The 20,599-nt window shown below is 42.1% G+C and overlaps 1 protein-coding gene across 15 annotated transcripts in view; it reads right to left on the bottom strand.

Annotated features, from left to right (window-relative positions):
• The window catches only part of LOC133561923 (phosphatidylcholine translocator ABCB4-like), a 76,637-nt gene that overhangs the window by 48,044 nt on the left and 7,994 nt on the right, over window positions 1–20,599 (bottom strand). The window lies entirely within an intron of this gene.

The following is a 20,599-nucleotide window of genomic DNA, read 5'->3' as shown; positions in this document are numbered from 1 at the left end:
CATATATACACATATATACATACCCACATTGGGGCGGTTTAGCTCGGTTGGTAGAGTGGCCGTGCCAGCAACTTGAGGGTTGCAGGTTCGATTCCCGCTTCTGCCAACCTAGTCACTGCCGCTGTGTCCTTGGGCAAGACACTTTACCCACCTGCTCCCAGTGCCACCCACACTGGTTTGAATGTACTTAGATATTGGGTTTCACTCTGTAAAGCGCTTTGAGTCACTAGAGAAAAAGCGCTATATAAATGTAATTCACTTCACTTCACACTACCCACATACACATATACATACACATATACACACATATACATACATATATACACACACACACACATACACATACATATACACAATGTACAAACATACACACACACATACATATGCACCCACATATAGAATAGATCATTAAAAAAAAGAAAATAAATAAATATAAAATAAAATCAATAAATAAATAGGGACAGAGCAAACACAGGAGGGGGCTTAACGCAGGGAAGCCGGGCAGCACCGCCGGGCAGCACCGCCGGGCAGCACCGCCGGGCCCCCCAATAGGGAAGCAAGCAGTCCCCCCCAACCCAGCACCAGGCGGGCCCGCACAGCCGCAGCGCAGGGCGACCCAGGGCAGACCCCACCCCGCGCCCCAGGGGAAGGAGGAAGCCCGAGGAGACCTGAGGCCAGGAGGCACGAGCAGACCCCCGCCCGACAGCGGCAAGTCCCCCAGCCCCCCGGGCGCAAACCCCCTCCCAGCCGCCCAGGAGAGGGACAGCCCCCCACCCAACCCAACCCCAATACCCGCTCAGGCACCCCCAACCACCAGATCACCCATGGATCAGCCCGCCAGGTCGGAACCAGGGAACACACCTCAGGCCCACATGACACCGCGGCACACGGCTCCCCCGGCACCCAGCACCCCCCACCCACGGAGCAAGACCCAAGGGAGTCAGTTCAGGAAATTAATTAGCGGTGCCCAAAGAGATCGGCACCCAGGACCCCCCCACCCACGAAGCAAGACCCCAGGGAGTCAGGTCAGGAAATTAATTAGCGGTGCCAAAAGAGATCGGAATTTTGTCAGTTGTTTTTAATTCAGCAGACATTCTTTCCATAACTACATAATCCAATAAAATGTTTTTGTAAAGATTTATACATAAATTATTTTTTGATTTCCAATTCATGAGAATATTTTTCTTGGCGATGCCTAATGCGTTTATAAGGAGGTATGTTTTCTTTATATCAAGATCAGTTGCGGAGAGATCACCAAACAGGCGGAGTGTGGGGGAGATGGGTATAGGAATCTCTAACACTAATGATAGGTTCTCGCACACTCCATGCCAAAAGTTATTCACGGGAACACAGGACCACATTGAATGTAAGTAGTTATCTACCTCATTATCTTAGCAGTGTACACAAATGTTAGAGTCAGCTAAACCCATTTTATACATTCTTACACCGGTGTAATGTATTCTGTAAAGTATTTTGAGCTGAATCAGTCGTAAATTTGGATTCTTAATAAAACGAGAAGTGTTGAGGCATATTTGTTTCCAGAATTCTGGGTCACAGCTTGTGGATATGTCTGAATGCCATTTGGAAGTTGGAATTCCTATAGTGTTATCTATTTTTGATAAGAGAAAATATAATTTAGATAAAGCTTTGGGGGCAGATGTATTGAAGAATTTAACGGTTGTTGGATACCTTCCAATGTAGTTTTGTTTAATCTTGCGCTGATTACAGATTTGATTTGTATATATTCTAGGAATTTGTTAGGATTTATTGCATATTGTGTTATCAACTTTTTAAAAGAGATAAAACTGTTTCCATTGATGATATCCCCAAGGCATCTGACTCCATTATCATACCATGTTGGAAAGTCCAATGGTTTCTTGTTAAGCAGAAAATCAGGATTATTCCAAATAGGCGTAAATTGGCAGGGAGTGAGCGGGGACCCAGTTATTTTCAAAAATTCCCACCAAGCTGTTAAGGTAGAGCCAGGGGCGTTGCCAGACAGATTTCACTGGGGCACGTGCCCCACTGTTGATCTGCAGTGCCCGTGTAAAAATTTCACCAATAAAAAAAAAACGCTTCAGAGTTTTAAGTCTACATAACATAGACAACAGCGCACATACTACTTAGTATAGTAATTGATTGCTACTGTATTCACTCCACGAAACAATGAGCACATGGCTAATTAATATGGTAATTAATTCACGTGTGGATCGAGACTTCGGTTGAGAGGGAGAGAGAGAGAGAGAGAGAGAGAGAGAGGGAGAGAGAGAGAGAGAGAGGGGGGATGAGAATCACTGCGTGAGGTAGGTAACGTTAGCCAACAACAATTTGTTAATTACATTATTTTGATTTTGATTTGACTCAAACTGTAACTCCTAGATGGATTTAAGAAAGTTATTCGCCCGCAGCAGAGAAGAAGCAGCAGGAATGAGAGTTGTAAGTGAAGTCCTAGCTAGCTAGGCAACATCATTGTCTTAAGTTGATGCTAAGTTAGCTAACGTTATTCCTTGTATCAAGACAAACATATTCATTTGCTGTACGAGCTGTCGGGGGAATTTCCAATGAACATAAAACATAATGTTGGTTATTGTCTGCTGGTTCTGCATCAATGATGATTTGGAGTAAGCATGTGTGAGTTGAGTGCTTCTCAAATGGTTTATCTTCAGGAAGAAAAACATTTTTCCATATCATCAAGTCGTGAGCCAAATTCTTAAATCATTCAAGTTTATTTCACAGAAAAATAGCACAGTAGACTTGTCTTGTTAATCGGTGTGACTTTGACTAAAATAATCTTGTTTTGTCAATCAGAAAAATGGCTACAGCTAAAGCATCTGGTTTTGGTTCCAGAAAAAATAGTAACATTTCTGTATTTGTTTTCAGAAACATGGCTGAAAATATCGGGTTTTGTTGCCCGATTTAGATTTTTAAAAAATATATTTCCATGTCTGTCCTGAGTCCTCCTCCAACTTGTTAGTCGGTGAGCCTTTTGCTAAAATACTCACTAATAGTCACTAGAAAAATGGCTAAAAATATCTGATTTTGTTGCCACAATTTGATTTTTTTCTCCTTAAACTTTTTTTTTTCCATGCACACATCTGACCGCGACTCACTGAAAATGACACACAATCCACTTTTATGTCACGACCCACCAGTTGGGAACCACTGGTCAACTGTATAACAGTTACTGTAATATTTCCATGTCTGTCCAGAGTGATTGACAACTTTGCAAAAATGAAAACGAGACGTTACAGTTTACTTCTCAGAAAATGATTCCCTGAACTGACACACAACAGTTGTTCATTTATTCTACTCCTGTGGCTTTATTGTTTTGTGTATATTTTATAGTTTTGTGTATCTGAAATAGGATTAGCCACATTGACATAAATGGAAATTAGATAATATAAAATAACCCAGAGATCTAAGTGTGCTTTATTTTTTGTTTTACTTTTGTAGATGTTAAATTTGCAGATGATTACTGCAATATATATTTCAAAAAGATTCATTGCTCCTTCTTTTTGCTTTTACCAGTAGCAGTTTAGAAGTCTGGAGTAAAAAAGTGCACAAGTAGGTCAAATGCATTAGTTAATTTCAGGTGGTTAATCAAAGATCCATACAACATAATCTGATATGATTTCATTGTTTAAAGCACTATTTATGTATTTTTTATGATAAATAAGCGCAAAATTTTTTTTTACTTTCGCGCTTTGCACGCTCAAATTAATTATTTGAGCCCCAGGTGTGCCCCAGTACAGTATTAGGTCTAGAGCGTAGAGCGTATTGTAATACTTTTAAAGCAGTTGTGTTTCCGGAGAATTTGGCTAATAAAGGCCAAGTTACAAATTGGGATCTCCTGGCTGAGTGATTGTTCAAACTCTAACGATAAGTTATCTAATGAAGAGGGATTGATCCATTTCAATATATATTGTAGTTTATTTGCAAGGAAGTAATGGGAAAAGTTTGGAAGTTCTCGACCTCCATATTCTTTGGGTTTTTGTAAAGTTTTAAGGCTGATTCGTGCTGGTTTATTTTTCCAAAGAAATTGATTGATGTGTGAGTCTAGTGATTTAAACCAGATTTGAGAAAGTTTGTTTGGAAACATTGAAAAGAGATAATTAACGCTAGGCAAGACCATCATTTTCACGGTAGAGACCCTTCCCATTAGTTAGATGGGCAGTGACTTCCAACGCGCCAGATCATCCTCAATCGATTTTAAGATTGGGGAGTAATTCAAGTGATTTAGATCTGACAATGTGGAGGAAATATTGATACCCAGGAATCGATGAGGTGCTCTGAAAGTCAAAGTTAATTGGTAACACAATAGATTTGGGCCAGTTGATGGAGTAATCTGAAATAGAACTGAATTTATTGATGATTGAGATTGTCTCTTGAAAAGAAGAATGTGGATTTTGTAAGAAAAGTAATACATCATCTGCGTAAAGGCTTATTTTATGATGAACGGTTGCGGTATGGATGCCTTTAATATTTGCATGCAGTCGAATTGCGGTTGTCAGAGGTTCAATAAATATAGCAAACAGTAACAGAGAAAGTGGACACCCTTACCTAGCGCCCCTCATAAATTGAAACCTTGGAGAGATTTGGCTGTTCGTTCTAACCGAAGCTGTAGGGAAACTATATAGGACCTTGATCCATGCTATAAATGAGTCTCCAAATTCAAATTCCTGTAGAGTAGCTAGAAAAAAGTTCCAATTCACACTATCAAATGCTTTTTCAGCATCTAATGAAACAACAGCTGTTTTTAGATTATGAATAACAGAATAGTCTGTCAGATTGAGTAAACGGCGAACATTGTTGGACGATTGTCTCTCTTTGATGAAACCGGTTTGATCAGGATGTACTATATATGGAGTGACTTTGTCTAATCTTTGAGCTAAAACTTTGCAGATAATTTTAAGATCAGCATTAACCAAGTAGATTGGCCAGTAACTAGATGGAAGTGTTGGGTCTTTATCGGGCTTTAGCAAGAGACTGATCGTGTCAGAGTTCATATTTGGAGGAAGGAATGAGTTTTCTTTCATCTCTAAAGCCATTTTTGTAAATATCGGAGCTAGCAGTGACTAAAATGTTTTGTAGAACTCCACAGGGAACCCATCAGGCCCTGGTGCTTTATTGTTTGGCATCTGTTGAAGTGCGTCGTGAAGTTCTTCTGCAGAAATAGCAAGATCTAAATTTGACACTTGCCTTGTATTTAATTTAGGTAAGTCTATACCATTAGGAAATGTCTCAATGTCTGAAGGAGATGGCACAATCTGGGGTGTATACAAGTTCCTGTGAAAAGTCTCTAAAGAGGGAGTTAATTTTTTCAGGAACGTGCGTAATGTTCCCAGCTGAATCCTTAATGGATGGTATATAACTTTTTACTTTGTTTAATTTTAATTGGTTAGCCAAATATTTGCTTGGTTTATTATCATGTTCACATTTTTCTAAGCGTAACCTCTGGAGCAGGAATTGACTTTTCTTATCAATTATTTCTCTTAAATCTAATTTGAGTTTTCTCAATTTGTTCAGAGTTTGTTTATTTTGTGAGTTAGCATAAGCTATTTCTAATATATTTTTTTTCATTTTCAAGTTCCTGCTCTAATAAATGTTCCTTTTTTTCCTGTATGATGAATAAGAATCAATTTTTCCTCGCATAACTACTTTCGCCGTCTCCCACGATGTGATTTCTGGTTGATCATTAAAATTAAAAAAATCTGTCCATTCTTTCTCAAAATAGTTTAGGAAGTCTGGGTCCTCTAGTAATGATATATTAAGTGTCTATTGTTTTATAGGTGCAATGATAGTTTTGTTAGTGAGAGAAAGTGAGACAGGTGCATGGTCACTGATGATGATAGGATGGATGGATGTGAATGTTTGAGATGTCAGATAAAATTGAGCTACTTGTTAAAAAGTAGTCAATGCGAGAAAATGAGTGGTGAACTGGGGAAAAATAAGTGTATTCCCCTAAGAGTGCGGTGATAAGAACGCCAGGCATCGCAAAGACCATAATCGTTCATATATTGCTTACCTACTGAAACCCACTACTACCCACCACGCAGTCTGATAGTTTATACATCAATGATGAAATATTAACATTGCAACACATGCTAATACGGCTTTTTTAGCTTACTAAATTACAATTTTAAATTTCCCGGGAGTTTCGTCTTGGAAACGTTGTGTAATGATGACATGTACGCAGGACGTCACGCGTTTTTAGGAAGTATGAGCGCTACACACACACACAGGTAAAAGTCGTCTCCTTTAACGGCATAATTACACAGTATTTTGGAGATCTGTGTTGCTGAATATTTTGAAATGTGTTCAATTAATATTGGAGAAGTCACAGTAGAAAGATGGAGTTGGGAAGCTTTAGCCTTTAGCCACACAAACACACGGTGATTCCTTGTTTAAAATTCCCGGAGCTGAAACTTTACTATGGATCAGAGCGCGGTCAAGCCAACATGGATCCCAACCGAATGTCAACCAGCAGGTTTCGGTGAGAAAATTGTGGTTAAAAAGTCGCCACTTCCCGGATATCAGCTGAGCTTGTGTCGTCGACACCCATGAGACATGGCGTCAAGACACCCGTGGACAAACCACTCCGACTATCAGGTAATCTTAAACTCACTAAAACACTAGCAACACAATAGAAAGATAAGGGATTTCCCAAAATTATCCTAGTAAATGTGTTTAAAAACATCAGAATATGTCCCAATGCTATCGCGTTTCTTTTTTTAAACTTTTTTTTTTTTTTTTCTAGTCCGTCGCTATCAATATCCTCAACAACGAATCTTTCATCTTCGCTCAAATTAATCGGGAAATTGTCATTTTCTCGGTCCGAATCACTGTTTTTGTTGGAGGCTCCCATTAAAATCAATGTGAATATGTGTGGAGCCCCCACACTTGCGACGTCAACGTCTGCGACTTCCGGTAAAGGCGAGGCTTTTCCAGGAAGTACCAAAAGTGGTGAACTTTATCGTCGATTTTCTCTACTAAATCCTTTCAGCAAAAATATGGCAATATCGCGAAATGATATAGTATGACACATAGAATGGACCTGCTATTCCCGTTTAAATAAGAAAATTTCATTTCAGTAGGCCTTTTAGTATTACCACTGACTAAATACTAAATTGAGGTCTCTCTTAACAGTATAACTGTAACCAGGAATAAGTCTTCAAGTAACAATATTCAAATACTAACTTTGTTGGGTAAGACAGACTTTGGTTTTATTCTGAATCCAGTGAAACAGATTGGTGGTTTTAGCAGATTATAAAGACATTCAGGTGTTTTATATATATATATATATATATGTTTAAGTATTTGGCAGACACTTTTATCCAAAGCAACATACATGAAAAATACATACAAAACAATCACTGTAAACATGATCGTTTACAGGAAGAATGTAATAGAAAATATCAATACAAAGTGTCAAAACAGAATAAACTCTCTGCTGTTGGAGCAACAAAGATACAGTCTATTGGTCCATAAAATATATAGATATCTAATATATTCATACATTGTTTACGTAGGATATACACATGTATATATAACCTAATCATATTGTTTCTGCAATTTAAAAATAGCTGACCGTTTTTTTCCCCCTTCTCTGGGATTATTAATCCCAGTTTTGATCTTGGACGTCTGGTCACTTATAGCATATAAGAATATTCTATTACTGTTAAGCGAACTATGAACACGCCAAAACGTGTGTCCTTTATCATAGTTACACGTATGACAAAAAAAAAGTGTGAAAATCAGTGGTATTCAGTGAGATAAAATGCGCTGACAGTTCATTGCTCCTGCCAAAAGAATTGCACTGAGTGGAGTGGGTCACCACTCCAAGATGGCGGCCGCGCGTCTCGTCTCGTCAGCGCCAGTAGGCAGTAGCGCTCCTTACGCTATGAAGTGAGGGGAAACTGAGTGAATAATGACAGGTTATATCATTATTTATTTTAAACTCTTATTCGGGCCACTTTAAAATGAATATTTCGGCATGTATTTGTAAAAAAAAAAAGAAAATAAATAAAAATAAAACGCTGAATATTTTAGGGGGTGCTTGAGCCCCCCTAAAATAGGCCTAGTGACGCCCCTGATTTTCACCTTTCCCAACTTCTTTGTCTCGTGTTGCTGGCATCAAATTCTAAAGTTAATGATTATTTGCCAAAAAAATGTTTATTAGTTTGAACAACAAATATGTGAATGTTGTCTGTCTATCCATGTTGGCCCTGTGATGAGGTGGCGACTTCTCCAGAATGCAGCTGAGATAGGTTCCAGCACCGGCCGCGACCCCCCCAAAAAAGGGACAAGCAGTAGAAAATGGATGGATATAATTGACTAACATTATAATCATTGAAAAGGAAACTTAAAATTTTGTAACATGCATGCAAAGATTTCAGAAAACGTTTCTCATCTGTCCACTATATACTGTGGCCACGCCCCCTCGGGTAATATACATCTGTTGTTGTGACCTCTGTTTAGAATCTGTCAGGTTAAAAATATACCTTCTCGCTGGCTACTAGTAAATAGTCTAGAACTACAACTGCTTCAGGACTAAGTGTTCAGATTGTAATCATCTACATATAACTCACAGCCAAGTGGACATTGGTCAATGTTGCGGCTCAAAGAGAAAACGGAGGCAATAACAAGTAAGCTAGTGAGATGGTTAGATCCGGATCGTCTCCCTGTCCTGCAACTCTGTGCAGTGTTTAGGTAAGTGGAACAGCAAGTACCTGCGGCGGAGGTAAGCGTTCAAGAAATGTAGTTAGGATCGTATTTTTATTGATATTTTATTTAAGAAACAACGGAAGTGATATTTTTCATGCAAAATTGAATGTTTAAAAACGCGGGTTGTTGCGGAAATTTTACATGTCTGAAGATGTTTAGTTGTGTACATTGAAATAAAGGCTGTGCTCTCTTAGAAGAATACAACACGGAGATGTTTTTTTACGCTGCGTTCAAGGAACGCTTACAGTACAAAAATAATTATAGTGGATTTTAATTGTTACGCACTTTTCATCTGAATAGGTCTTAAAGTGCAGCAGTATAAACCAATATTTAAAACAATTAAAGCTTTGCCAATAAAACACATAAAACATAAGATTAAAACACTATCGGTGAAGAATAAAAAACACAAAATGTGCAAAATACTGTATTTTCTAACAGTGTATACTGTATTTGTTTTCGTTATCTAAAAAAAAGTTGGTCACAAGATTTTATCGAGTGTGTGTATAAGTATTTGAAAGCACATTCAATAATACCGCGATTACATTTTTATATAGTTCCATTAATAGATACATATTTCTTCTTCATCGGATTCAACTGCGGGCTCGGGATCTTTCTGTGTGGAGTTTGCATGTCCACCCCGTGACTGCGCATCCCTCCGGGTACTCCGGCTTCCTCCCACTTCCAAAGACATGCACCTGGGGATAGGTTGATTGGCACACTAAATTGGCCCTAGTGTGAATGTGAGTGTGAATGTTGTCTGTATAACTGTGTTGGCCCTGCGATGAGGTGGCGACTTGTCCAGGGTGTACTCCTTCTTGCCTGGCGCCCGATTGTAGCTGAGATAGGCACCAGCGCTCCCCGCGACGCCAAAGGGAATAAGCGGTAGAAAATGGATGGAGGGGATGGATGGATAACAACCAAAAAATGTTGACATAGGCTAAAGGGGGAACTTTCAACTGCCCTTTTTAACCCACTTGGAATGGTAGGCTAATTCATATTATTGGGAAGGCAGGGTACACCCTGGACAAGTCGCCACCTCATCGCAGGGCCAACACAGATAGACAGACAACATTCACACTCACATTCACACACTAGTGTTGCCAATCAACCTATCCCCAGGTGCATGTCTTTGGATGTGGGAGGAAGGCGGAGTACCCGTAGGGAACCCACGCATTCACGGGGAGGACAAGCAAACTCCACACAGAAAGATCCCGAGCCTGGAATTGAACCCAGGACTGCAGGACCTTCGTATTGTGAGGCAGACGTACTAACCCCTCTTCCACCGTGAAGCCCCGTGAATGGACTCATTGGACCATATTTACAAATACATATATCAAAACAACACAGTCTGTGAAAGAATAGCTGACAGTCTTATGGTTTGAAATGTAAGATACACGTCCAAATAAATAATCCAAAAAGCTGACGAAGATATATGAGGATTAATAACAGTTGCAGTGGATCTGACCACTGGATGCAGAAACAAAGAACTCTATGTTTGAAGTATATGTGCTGAATTATAGGAGGCAGTAAACAAGTGGAACTAAGGTGGATCACATCAAATAATCACCATTTTGTTTATTACATGCTTGTGTGGCGGGCACTAGGACCATGCTTACACTCAGAGAAGGGGTGTGGTTTTGCGTTTTGGGAGAACACATAAAAAGTGTGTGTTGTTGCTATTATCATGTTGGCAAGTCTACAATAAAGACCTTGAAGAGACAACGTTCGGTTTCACGCAGAAGAGGTGTCTTCATCGGCCATGTCTCCCCAGCTCCAGCAACCTGCGACTCCAGCAAACTGCAAACTTCCAGAGTTCTAGCAGAGCGACCCAGCATCATGGTTTCAGCACATCGAGTCACTTTTCAACCTGCGGGGAATTGACGGCGACGACTCCCTGTATCACCTGGTGGTGACAGCCCTCGACAAGGAGACTACTCGCCGCGCTATGCAGCTGTTGCGAGACCCTTCACAGAGCGGCAAGTACCCCGCCCTCAAGAATCTCCTGCTTCGAAGATTCACTCTGACTGACGCTGAGAGGGCGGATAGACTTCTTTCCCTGCCGGGTTTGGGCGATGGCACTGCCGTGGATTTAATGGACAGTATGCTGTCGCTGCGGGGACCCGAAGAAGGCGGGTTCATTTTCCCGCACCTTTTCCTTTTCTTGCGGCGGCTTCCACCTGCAGCCCATGCAGCGCTAGCTAACTCCACTTCGCTGGCCTCCCGCGATTACCGGGGCTTGGCTGAAGAAGCTGACCGGGTGCTGGTGGCTTCCAGACGGTTTGCCGTGCAGAGCGTAGAAGCGCCCCCGCTGCAGACGGCGGAGGACGCCGATCCAGCGGTAGTGGCGGGAGTCACTACCCGGAAAAGTTCTGAAACAGGCCAGTGCGTCTTCCATCAACGTTTTGGCGCCAAAGCCCGACGGTGTGTCCCTCCTTGCTCCTTCACGGCCCCGGGAAACCCCAACGCCGGCGTTCAGTAGCGGCTGTGGGCGCCGGCGAAACAGGCAAGCGGCTTTTCATCGCTGACTCGTCATCAAGGAGACGTTCCCTGGTGGACTCCGGTTCGCAAGTCAGCCTGCTACCTGCCACGAACGCGGACAAGGCGAAAGGTGGCTGCGGGCCGCTGCTGAGTGCCGCCAACGGCTCATCAATCGACACTTTCGGCTCCAGGTTGGTGACTGTTTGCTTCAATGGACGTAATTTCTAGTGGAATTTTATTATCGCCGCCATCACGGTCCCCATTATTGGCGCGGATTTTCTGTGTGCTAATGGACTGCTTTTTAATGTTGCTAACCGCCGATTGATTGATGCTGTGTCTTTTTCAACTTTTACATGTAAGGCAGGGGGACTTGGACCGTTCACGCACCTAATTATTCGGTGTCTGGTGACGTTTTTCAGCGTTTGCTGGCGGATTTTCCGTCGTTAACCACTCCCGCTTTCTCCACCGCGGACACTAAACACAGCGTTGAACATTTTATTCCCACGGTGGGCCCGCCAGTTTTTGCTGTCCGTCTTAAATCGACCATTGCTAAAGAGGAGTTTGCTACTATGGAGCGTTTAGGCATCGTTAGGCGTTCTAATAGCCCGTGGGCTTCGCCCTTGTACATGGTGCCTAAGTCAGACGGTTCCTGGCGCCCTTGTGGGGATTTTCGCCGCCTTAACAACATCACGAAGCACGACCGCTACCCTATCCCGCACATCCAGGACTTTTCGGCACGCCTGGCTGGTGCCGCCATTTTTTCGAAGGTAGACCTAGTTCGCGGTTATCACCAGGTTCCGGTGCGCGCCGAGGACGTGCCCAAGACCGCAGTTATAACCCCGTTTGGGCTTTTTGAGTTCCTGCGTATGCCTTTTGGCCTGAAGGGGGCAGCACAGACCTTTCAAAGATTAATGGACTCAGTGTTGCGCGGGCTCAATTTTGTATTTGTTTATCTTGACGACATTTTGGTGGCGGGCTTCACGGTGGCAGAGGGGTTAGTGCGTCTGCCTCACAATACGAAGTTCCTGCAGTCCTGGGTTCAAATCCAGGCTCGGGATCTTTCTGTGTGGAGTTTGCATGTTCTCCCCGTGAATGCGTGGGTTCCCTCTGGGTACTCCGGCTTCCTCCCACTTCCAAAAACAGGCACCTGGGGATAGGTTGATTGGCAACACTAAATTGACCCTAGTGTTTGATTGTGAGTGTGAATGTTGTCTGTCTATTTGCCCTGCGATGAGGTGGCGACTTGTCCAGGGTGTACACCGCCTTCCGCCCGATTGTAGCTGAGATAGGCGCCAGCACCCCCCGCGAGCCCAAAGGGAATAAGCGGTAGAAAATGGATAGATGGATGGCATTTTGGTGGCGAGTCCTTCAGCTGAGGAGCACCAGTCACATCTAGCACAGGTGTTCAAACGGCTTGACGAGCACGGACTGATCGTAAATCCTTCTAAATGTCAGTTTGGGCTGTCGAAGATTGATTTTTTAGGTCACCGTATTTTGTCGCCGGGTGCGATTCCTTTGCCTTCGAAGGTGCAGGCGGTGGCGGATTTTCCCTGTCCCTCCACCGTCAAAGCTCTACAGGAGTTTTTGGGCTTGATTAATTTTTATAATCGGTTCCTTCCGCGCGCTGCCCACCTCCTGCAGCCTCTTTATGGTGCCCTACATAACAAAAAGGCTAGCGATTCCCTAGAATGGACTCCTCAGCGGGTCCAAGCTTTTCAGAGGGCTAAATCCGCGCTCGCAGGGGCTACTCTTCTCGCCCACCCTATTTCCACGGCGCCCGTGGCTTTGACGACGGATGCGTCTGATGTCGCCGTGGGTGCTGTGGTTGAGCAGCGGGTGGCGAATGTGTGGCAGCCCCTTGCGATCTTCAGTCGTAAACTGCGGGATAACGAGCGGAAGTACAGCGTATTTGAGGGAGAATTGTTAGCACTGTATCTCGCAACACGCCATTTTAATTTTCTGTTGGAGGGTCGATCTTTCACGGCTTTTGTTGACCACAAACCCCTAACGTTTGCCATATCAAAGGTCACAGAGCCTTGGTCAGCCCGTCAACAGCGTCACTTGTCGTCCATCTCTAAATTACTACGGACATTCAGCATGTGGCCGGTAAGGCCAAACCTGTGGCCGACTGTCTCTCGCGCGTACTCGTGTGCCTTGTGCAGCTTGGTTTCGATTTTTCGGGAATGGCCGCTGACCAGCCCGATAACCCGGCATCCGCGCACTCAAAGCTCAAGGTGGTGGTGGTGCAGGACGGCGGTCCCGCCCTCCTCTGCGATGTGTCCACTGGCCGCCCGCGGCCTGTCGTCCCGGTGGACTGGCGCCACCAGGTTTTTGACGCGATACACTCCCTGTCGCACCTTGGCGTTCGGGCTTCCGTCAAATTGGTCAATGCCAAGTTTGTTTGGGCTGGCCTTAGGAAGGATGTTAGGCAGTGGGCAGCCGCATGGTGGCATGTCAGCGCGCCTAGGTCCATTGGCACACTAAAGCGGCCCTCGAACCATTTACGATTCCGGTCAGGTGGTTTGACCACGTGCACGTGGACTTAGTTGGCCCCCTCCCTAAGTCGCAGGGTTATACACACTTGCTAATGATGGTGGATCGTACTACCAGATGGCCAGAAGCGGTTCCTCTTTCCTCCACTGCCTCTGTGGACGTTGCCCGTGCGTTTCTGTCGGCCTGGGTTGCGCGTTTTGGCACGCCGTCCAATATCACCTTGGACAGGGGATCCCAGTTCGTGTCAGAGCTTTGGTCAGCGTTGGCGCAGTCATTGGGAGTGCAGGTACACCGTACGACAGCCTACCATCCCCAAGCTAACGGCTTATGTGAACGTTTTCACCGGTCGCTTAAGGCGGCTCTGCGTGCGGCGCTCGTGGATAGCAATTGGGTTAACCGTTTGCCTTGGGTTATGCTCGGGTTGCGCTCGGCCCCTAAAGAGGATCTGGCTGCGGCCCCCGCTGAATTGGTGTTTTGTCAACCACTCCGTGTTCCGGGTGAATTTTTACCTGAGGGTGGTGCCCCGCGATTGTTTCCCTTTTGGCCGAGGGAGTCCTTGGCTCCTGGCCCAGTCCACCACTGTTTCCCAAAATCATTTGTGCCATCAGAGCTTAAAAATGCCCGTTTTGTTTTTGTCCGTCACGACAGCCACCGTTCGCCACCTCCAACCCCTTTACGATGGCCCATTTAGGGTTCTAGAACGCTAGATATGTGCTAGATATGGGCAGGCGTAGGGAATGCGTTTCTTTGGACAGGATTAAACCGGCGCATTGTATCGCAAGTGATGAAGTGCTGCGGGGCCAAGTCCCTCCAGGAAAACGACTCAGATTCCGGGCAGACGAGGTCGCCCTCCGAAATCTATTAGAGTTGAATGTCCTTTGCCTCCACAGGGCCCTGATATTGTTTTTTCCCCACAGGGTACTCCCGCTCCACCGCGGGATAGACATTTTACCTGTTGCGGCAGGCGGGTGAGGCCCCCTGTTATGTATTCCCCATAACATGCTGTCTGGGTGTTCGGGGGAGGGGGGGGGGGGGGGGCGCAGGCACTAGGACCATGCTCACACTCAGAGAAGGGGTGTGGTTTTGCGTTTTGGGAGAACACATAAAAAGTGCATGTTGTGTTGTTGCTATTCTCATGTTGGCAGTCTACAATAAAGACCTTGAAGAGACAACGTTCTGTTTCTTGCATTTGCCACACTGTATCAACGACATAACATTTCTTTAGTGGGACTGAAGCCGAGAGAACAGAATGTTAATGTTTTCCCTAGGGATGCACCGAATAATCGGTAACCGAATATATTCGGCCGAATATGGCAAAAAAAGCCACTTTCAGCCTTTGGTGGAATGAGTTAAAAGCAAGGCCGAATAGTGGTGTGTGACGCAATGACGCAATTTTTTGACGCGCTGATGCAATCAACCAACGTGCAGTGACGCGGTGACGTTGTAACCCGGCGCATTCGGAAAAATGTCAGCAGTGTGGAGATATTTTAAAGTGTCGGAAAGTGACAAAAGTGTTGCAGTTTGCAATGAATGTTCAGCCAAACTGTCTCGAGGGGGTGCCTCTGCAAAGACCTTCAGCAATACTGCTTTAATTTATCATTTAAAAGCCAAACACCCAGAAAAGCATACCGAGTACGAGAAAGAGACGGCTGCGGCTGAAGTGACGCATAGAGAGGGCGCAGAGAGAAAAAGAATGCGCACCACAGAGGCAGCGCGTGCACACTCACTCTCTGACATGTTTGAAGAAATCCTCCAGGAAAACGACTCAGATTCCGGGCAGACGAGTACGAGTGCAACTGCTTAACAGCTGGACTGTTACCTGTCAGAAGTCCTCATCCCCAGGAGTGACAATCCTCTAACATATTGGAGGACCAATCGAGACCGCTTTCCTGACTTAGCACAGATGGCACGCAGGTAATAACAGTTTTACAGCACTTTTCAAAACATAACTATAAAATGGTTTACAGTTTTTTTTTTTATTTTGTTTGTCTTTTAAAGTGGTTTACACTTGTAAAAACAAAATATATATTTAATTAATGAAATATAAAACAACATAGGAATACTACAATAAAGTGCATAAGAGAAATTGTGTTTATAACAATAAGCTGATGGGAAAGGGATTGGTTTATTTTCTGTATTATTTCTTTTTATTGCTTGATAATAATGAACTGAACCTACAATGTTGTTTCCATTCCAAGGTACTTGTCTGCTCCATGCGCCAGCATAGACAGTGAGAGGCTGTTTAGTGCTGCATCCAATGTCCTTGATGAGAAGAGGAACAGACTGACATGTGACAAAGCAGAGAAGCTACTGTTCATAAAGAAGAACCTGCCACTGTTCTTGAAGGAATATGCTAAGTAGACTTATGCCAAAAGGACAATAGTTCATTTGTTATTTGCACTTAGGTTTTTTCAATGCACTTTAATGCATGTTTTTGTTGGAATGTCTACAGCAGGGGTCAGCATAGGTTCAATCATGGGCCAGATTTCTTAACCTTTTTTGGGGGGCTTGACATAAAGGGACAGTTGTTGATGTTTTTGTCTGACATCTAAGACAAATTAAAATTGTTTTATAAATAGTTAGTTTCCTTATTTTTATTCTGAAGCTGAAATACTGTTATTGACAAATCTGTTCTGGCCTGAGATATGTTGTGTACCTGTATAAGTGTATGAGGTTACAAGCACACACTCATTGAGATTTACTTCAGCCTTCTGTTGACATTATTAGCCTGTTGTGTAGGCTACCTGTATAAGTGTATGACGTTACAAGCACACACTTAATTGAGATTTATTTGAGCCTTCTGCATGTTTTGTTTGAAGGCCTAATATAAATGAAAAACTTTGTGCTTTTTTTGAAAATCAAATGCTACTGGAATATTAAAAAAATGTCAATACTCAATACAAATTTACTTTATTTGAAAAACATGTCTAAAAATGTATTCTGGGCTATTTATGCAATATGAAAAAAATTGTGAAAAACTGCATTCATTATTCGGTATTCGGCCTTCGGCCAAGCGTTTAAATTTTATTCGGCTTCGGCTACAAATTTTCATTTTGGTGCATCCCTAGTTTTCCCTAAACATGTCCTATTTTCACATGCAGGTTGAAAAGTAAATTTGAATATTTACTAGTTTTGTTAAAGCTGAATTTGTTTGTAAAGTTAACACCATGTCATATTTTTGTAGTTATTTGTACAGTAAGAAAATAACCCTATCATTTTACTTACAGGAACGTTTTTAATTACATTGTTTCATTAATGTTAAATTTATTTTTGGACCATTAAAACCAATTAAATAGATGTTATTTAGACATAACAAAACATGTTGAGTAACGTCAGTGAAGCCTATATAAATGTGTGTCTTTGGTAATATAGAGTATTGTGTAACATAATAATTTTCTATCCATACAGAAGAAGAAATATACATTAAATCCATTGAGATTATAAGGATTTTTTGATTAAACTTCAGATATCAATTGCGTATCCTATTACAGGATCATAAAGACTCATCTGACTCAGACTGCATAAATATGCCTAAAATAACAATCATAATCATTCTTATCAATACTGAAATCAAAATGATTAATCATGAATATGCATTATATTAGGTAAAACATAATATTTCCCACAGGTCGAGATTATGATGTCATCAGGTAGTTTGTATGAAATAGTCTATTGAAAGAGCTAGAAAATAAGGATCTATATTTTAAAGACCAATATTTTTGTTTGTGTTCATTAACATTATTAAAATGTATTTGTTTTCCTATTACATGATGCTTTTAGCTCTATTGATCAATTCTTGAGGGTTTTTTCAGAGACATTAAAAAATTTTTGATTAATTGGACACCCCCGCGAGCTCATCAAACATTTAATCGATTGAAGTGAGAAATATGTATATTAAATGACAAAATACTCAAATATAGCATTATGTAGTGTAATGATTTTACTCAAGGTTGAGTCTGTCAATGCGCAATTACATTTCTGTTTTTCCTGGATTTATATGCAAGCGCAGACGCAACGGTGCATTAATTCTAATGGGGGATGTGTCTCACAAGTGTTTTCACTCGACAGAAGTGTCTCTTCATTCTATTTAGCATGATAAGTAGCCTGTCTTGCTAGTGCAACTCCAGGGAGACAAAAAAAGTCAGATTGATCATGGAGCTCTGTGCCTACACGTAATGGTCTCTGGTATTGGCGTCACTTTAGTGCTCTTTTTTACGGTGCGGCTGTAAAAATGCTTAATTTGTGATGCTGCGGAGCATGCTTTTTAAATGTTAATATCGCTGATCATCACACTCATTTAATCATAGCAGCCAAAATTGTGATCGTGATTAAAATTAATTAATTAATTAACCTACATCTGACCCTCTTTAGCTCATTATTTAGTGAGAGACTTACTGACCGTCCTGGACGCGGCTACAAATACAAAAAAAACTCTATGTACGTCTCACTTAGACCTACATTTCATAGATTGACAATCCCCAAAAATTCAAATACAAAAACAACCTTTCACTGATTTTTTTGTGTAAATTTCACTTCTTTGTTTTTAAATGAGCTTGTTTGTATCTAATTGCTTTGTAATTTATTTACCTAGACTTCAGGGGTATTCGGACTCAAGAGTAAAATTGTCAGTTTAATTACACGGCATCAATGTAGAACTATACCACTACCCCATACGTCTTCAGCTTGATTTATATAAATTACTCTGAACTTTAAGTGTGGTGGAAATGCAAAGGGACTTTAGTCACCGGAAATGAAAAGTTCCTGAAATTTTGCTGGAAAAGGGGCTATTCTTAATGATAGCAACTCTAAAAAACAGAAACCTCTTAAGTGGGGGTAATAAATGCAGTTTGTCTTGTAACATATAGTGACACTTCTTAACTCGACACCAAACATGTTGCCTAATGTACAGTATTGCTGGATTGCATATGACGTCACATTCGGCTTACATCTAGCACATTGAATATGCATGGTGGTTAAGCCAGGATCAGTTTTTCATGGGTAATAAGCACCATTTGGACTTTTTAAAAAAACAAAAAACTGCCCTATTATTGTGTTGTTTTCAGCTGTACGAACCAATCAAATCGCAAAAAGGATAAACATTTCTTCGGGTTCCTCGAGCGTTTAATAAAAAAGGAGTGAAAGAGGGCAAGATTTTACAAAACACGACAACAAAAGTAACACACATTCCAGTCCAAGGGAGCAGAGTCATAAAATGCATGAGTTTGCAGTGATCACTCCATTTAAAGGCCTACTGAAACCCACTACTACCGACCACGCAGTCTGATAGTTTATATATCAATGATGAAATCTTAACATTGCAACACATGCCAATACGGCCGGTTTAGTTTACTAAATTGCAATTTTAAATCTCCCGCGAGGTATCCTGTTGAAAACGTCGCGGAATGATGACGCTTAAAACGACGCGTGCTAGTGACGTTATTGGTTGGAGCGGACATTTCAGCCCAGCACCACTCACGGCTAAAAGTCATCTCCTTTCATCGCATAATTACACAGTACTTTGGACATCTGTGTTGCTGAATCTTTTGCAAATTGTTCAATTAATAATGGAGACTATAAAGAACAATGCTGTTGGTGGAAAGCGGTGGATTGCAGCTGCCTTTAGCAACCGAAACACAGCCGGTGTTTCTTTGTTTGTTGTGAAGCTTTAACACAGAGCGGTCAAGCGACCATGTTTCTCTACCACATGTCAACCAATTGTGATATTAAGTCGGCTCTTACCGAAGACTTCAGCGGATTAAGCGACCTCCTCCTGCAGCTGTCAAAATGCCAGCTGTGATCTTGGCTCCTCCATTGGCTTCTCTCATAGACACTGGCGTTCACCGCAGCCCTTCGACTTTCAGGTATGACTTTATAATCTCACTAAAACACTTAACACAATAAGCAGATAACGGATTTTCCAGAATTATCCTAGTAAATGTGTCTAACAACATCTGAATCGCTCCCACTGCCGCCGACTCGAGCCGTTGCCTTTTTTTTCTTTTTAAGTGCTTCACTCTAACTTTCCTCATCCACAAATCTTTAATCCTCGCTCAAATTAATGGGGAAATCGTCACTTTCTCGGTCTGAATAGCTCTTAATGCTGGTGGCTATGATTATAAACAATGTGAGGATGTGAGGAGCCCTACAACCCGTGACGTCACGCGCACATCGTCTGCTACTTCCGGTACAGGCAAGGCTTTTTTATTAGCGACCAAAAGTTGCGAACTTTATCGTCGATGTTCTCTACTAAATCCTTTCAGCAAAAATATGGCAATATCGCGAAATGATCAAGTATGACACATAGAATGGACCTGCTATCCCCGTTTAAATAAGAAAATCTCATTTCAGTAGGCCTTTAACATTTAGTATTTTCCATGTAAGTATTTTCTTGATATCATTTGTATTTTTTTAAACACATTTTTACTATGAATGTTTCTTAAAGAACCAACTTGGCGAGTCTAGATAAAAGAAAGCAAATGTGAGCAAAACCTAAGAGAGTTAAACTTTTACCAAAGGCAGCAATCATAAATGAAGCTTTCAGCACATACATAACGTTGAAATATATTGTTATATTTCGGTAAAGGGAAAAAACACACATACTTGCTCGAAAACGGTGCGTGCAACAAAAATGGTTCTATTTGCTAAGTCAAATCATGAAATGCCACCATACCGAGCTAAAAAAAATGCGTATTTATCCGGGATAGCCCTGATACCAATTTCCTTGAAGCAGCCATACTCAAAGAAGTTGTAGATATCCACGCTTTTCCAAGTTTTCATCTCTTTTGTCATCTGGAGCACCAAATCGACATGCATGGGAACACGACCAGCAGATAATCCTAATATCACCCAATAAATCGTTTTTTGATAAAGTGCAAGGTTCTATCCCATTGCATAGTTCCTTTTT

This window comes from Nerophis ophidion, linkage group LG11, assembly GCF_033978795.1.
Source record: "Nerophis ophidion isolate RoL-2023_Sa linkage group LG11, RoL_Noph_v1.0, whole genome shotgun sequence".
Taxonomy (NCBI): Eukaryota; Metazoa; Chordata; class Actinopteri; order Syngnathiformes; family Syngnathidae; genus Nerophis; species Nerophis ophidion.
The sequence above is the reverse complement of the archived record's forward strand: the minus strand, read 5'-3'. Positions and strand labels throughout refer to the sequence as shown.